Source organism: Hyperoodon ampullatus, assembly GCF_949752795.1.
Source record: "Hyperoodon ampullatus genome assembly, chromosome: 7".
Classification (NCBI taxonomy): Eukaryota; Metazoa; Chordata; class Mammalia; order Artiodactyla; family Ziphiidae; genus Hyperoodon; species Hyperoodon ampullatus.
In genome coordinates, this window is record NC_136920.1 from 45,697,249 (window position 1) to 45,701,611 (window position 4,363).

The window sequence follows — 4,363 nt, forward strand, 5'->3', positions numbered from 1 at the left end:
AGAGTATTTACTAGAGTCACCTACTTGAGTCTGAATTCTGGATGTTATACTTGCTATGCTTATGACTTGAAGTCAAGTTACTTTACTTTCCTCTGCCTCAATTTTCTCATCTATAAAATGGAACTAATAAAAGTCCATACCTCACTGAATTATAAGAATTAAATGAAATATAAACAACCTAGTACAGTAACTGGCACATGGTAAGCTCTCAATATATTTTCCCTTGGAATCATCTAAAAGTCAGTTATGCTATCTTATTAATCCTTTATTCAAAATTCTCCTGTATCCCTTTTCATCTTTTTTCCCCTTAATGTCCATGGTGCAAATATAGGAAGCTATCATGTTGAATGACTCGTCCATTTTCTATCCTAGCAACACACTCATCCTGTATCTGCAGCCATTCTGGGGCTGCACTTGGCTCCAGAATACCCACTCTGTTCTTCTTTGTCTAATCAGATCCTACCCACCTCTCCAGGCCAAGCTCAAATTGGTGCTTAACCAAATTCTTCTCTGACTAATCCAACCAGAAGTCTTAATTTCTTCTTCCCACTGAGAAACCAGGAGTTAATCTTGTTTTAGGATTGAGGCAGGGGATAGATGGGCCCCTGGGGCAAATGGTTTGAGTTCCTTCCTTGTGGACCCATACTCCGAGAGGGGAATAACAGGATAATTGAGAGAGGAGGCGGGGCACTGCCCAGATAGAAGATAAGACACCACATATTTCTCACTCTCGAAGTCAGGAGACCTCCCTGACTACTCATGTGCAGAAAGGCTCCTTAGATGTCAAAAGGGGAGTGATGCTAACTGATGCCAACTGATGCTCACTACCCATAGGCCTCTTTGGTATAATCCATCTTGGCTAAGAGATGCGCATGCACATATGGGAAAATCCTGAGATAAACCAAGTATGGACTTTGAGCCAGGCAAATTAAAATGATTGGCCAAAGGAAACCAGGAAGAAATGCCCCATATAAGTGATTTAAACTGCCACGAGGGCATGACTCTCTGAGCCACTCCGTGTGTCCATCCACACATACTGTACCCTTTTTTCCCTAATAAATACTTTATTTGTTTCACTACTTTCTGTCTTTGTGGGAATTCTCTTTCTGCAAAGCCATAGGGCCAGGGCCTTGTCACTGACCACTGGTCTAGTGGCTAGGATTCAGTGTGCTCACCGTCACGACACGACCTCAATCACTGGCCGGGAACTGAAACCCTGCTTCAAGCCGTTGCAGGCCGAGGACACCAGAGATCAGGATTGGATAGGGTTTAGAATTCTCAGGTGGTCTTAACCATTCCTGTGGACCTCATATTGATAAACACTACTCCTCTCTCCACACAACAGCCTTATGACATAGTTATAACCCCGTCCACTAAAGGACAGATTTCTGTGAGTCGCATCTGGCTTTAGGGAGAGAGACTCTTGGATACTTGGTTCTCTACAGAAATTATTCTCTACTTACTGTTACCATTCACTGATTAATCACAATCAGTTGTGAATACGATGCATATAATTGCTGATATTATCAAAATTTTGTGGAAAGAGAATTAGGCTGTGTATTCATCAGGGTAATTAATTCTAGCTGCTGAGGAAAACAAACTCAAATCAGTGGATTAAAAAAAATTAAAGTTTATTTTTTGCTCATATTACAGTCTGCCTAGGGTCAGGTGATTTGCTGGAGATCTTGAGGTAGTGCTGGCTTCCAAGCAGTGACTCAGGGATATTGATTTCCCATTACACAGCATGATTTCCCTCATGTATAGTCTCCCTCATTTCTAGACATAGGTCAGGAGAAAATTAGACTGGGAATCATTGGAGTGGTTTATAGCTAGGGCTACATAATAGTATATCTCCATTCACATTTTACTGGTGAGATCCCAGTCACATGACCCCAACCCAACTACAACAGAAGCTGAGAATTACTTTTCTTGCGTTCCCTGGAAGAGGTAATGGAATTGATCAGTATCCAGCTTGTCTGTGACGAGTCAACAGTCTCCCCCTGACTGATAACAATTTATACAACTCCTCTGAAGCTGTTTCTTACCTGCTCCACCTGAAAACTAGATCATGTCTTAAGACTATTCCAGTCACTCCCAGATAATAAAGGCATCACTTTAGTTCCCAGAACAATCTCAGTCTAGTAATTGAAATGTCCAGTCTGAAAAAATAAAACTATGAAATCCATTTGAAACTAAAGTTTTCCTCTTTCCATCCTGCATCTCCATCATGGTGAGAAGCCAGTTATGGGATAGGAAGCATGATGGGCTTCTTTTCACTAGCTGTGATTCTCAAGGCTAGGCTAGGTATAGGGAAAGAACAAAGAGATCATATTCAGAAAATATCAGGCTTTCATTGTATGGTTGTAATCTGGACCTAGTGCTCTCTGGGCATGGTAAATATTCAGTGATTTTTTTTTTCCCCTCATGAAGTACATTTGTGAGTTCTTTGGAGATTTCCCAATTAGGGACATTTGATTTCCACACCCTGGATGTCTGCAATGTCTTCACCTTGGTTGTCTACTAATGATCCCTACCCTTTTCTTTATGAATCTAATAAACAATTTCATAATGAAGCTGACTCTTGGACCGTTTATGCTTCAGACTGGCTCCCTACTATACAATCTTTGTTAGGTCCTTGACAAATATACATCTCTCCCTGACATCAGTGGAAACTAAGCTGTTTCCCAATGTAGATACTGCTTTTCATTCTGGCACTAGGACAATAGTCACAGCCTATTCATTTTAGACTTCTCAAATGGTGATTTCTTGAAACCTTTCTCAGTGTGTCTGAAGTAAGGAGAAGCACACCTTTTCCTTTATCAAAGAGCAAATGGTGAGGAAAAAAATATTATAACATTCTCAACTACTTTCCTTCAGTATTTCTCTCAATATTGAACCTCAACTCAGGAGGTGGCTTTTTAGTCACATTGTTTGAGAAAATCTGCATAGGTGGTTTGAATCCCTTTGAAATTTTGAGAGAGTGAGTATTGTCATATATTGCTTTGTTTCTCTGTCCTCAACCAATAGTGAGAAAATTACCAATTTAACATACTATTAGCTTAATAATAAGTAAAATTTCCAAGGAATGATTTGCTTTTAAAAAATAAATCAGAATGGATTGACGAAATGACATATCTCATTCATTTGCATTCTGATTGGGAAAGAAAGAGGAGCAATTAGAACAGTGCACTGGGCATCATATTGAGATTTTTTTCCCCAGCACTATTTATTAATAAACCTTATGTTTCCCTTTGTTTTTTAAAAATTGATTTATAATTAACATACAATATTATATTAGTTTCCAGTGTATAGCATAGTGGTTCAACATTTTTATACGTTATGAAATGATCACCGCAATAAGACCAGTTACCATCTGTCACCATACAAAATTCTTCCAATATTATTGACTGTATTCCCTATGTGTGCATTACATCCCCGTGACTACTTATTTTATAGCTATAAGTTTGTACCTCTTAACCTCCTTCACCTATTTCTTCCAACTCCCCAACTCCCTCCCCTCTGGCAACCACCAGTTTGTTCTCTAGGAGTCTGTTCCTGTTTTGTTTTATGTGTTTGTATTGTTTTTTTAAATTCCACATATAAGTGAAATCATACTCTATTAGTTTTTCTCTGTCTGATTTAGTTCACTTAAGCACAATACCCTCCAGGTCCATCCATGTTGTTGCAAATGGCAAGATTTCATTCTTTTTAATGTCTGAGTAATATTCTGTTGTGTGTGTATATGTATGTATATATATATATATATATATATATATACCACATCTTCATTATCCACTCCTCTATGGATAGACATTTAGGTTGCTTCCATATCTTGGCTATTGTAAATAGTGCTGCAATGAATAGGGGTATATACATATTTTTAGAATAGTGTTTCATTTTCTTCAGATAAATACCCAGAAGTAGAATTGCTGGATCATATGGTAGTTCTATTTTTAGTTTATTTGAGGAAACTCCATACTGTTTTCCATAGTGGATGCACCTATTTACATTCCTACCAACAGTGTATGAGGGTTCTCTTTTCTCCAAATCATCATCAACACTTGTTATTTCTTGTCTTTTTGATAATAGCCATTCTGATAGGTATGAGATGATATCTCATTGTGATTTTGATTTGCGTGTCCCTGATGATTAGTGATGGTAAGCACTTTTTCATGTGCCTATTGGCTATCTGTATGTCTTCTTTGGACAATGTCTTTTCAGGTCCTCTAACCATTTTCAGTTGGGTTGTTTGTTTGTTTGATGTTAAGGTGGTCAAGGGACTGAGCCCTTAACCTGTGGAATCTGATGCTATCTCCTGGTAGATAGAGTCAGAATTGAGTTGAATTGTAGGACACCCAGCTGG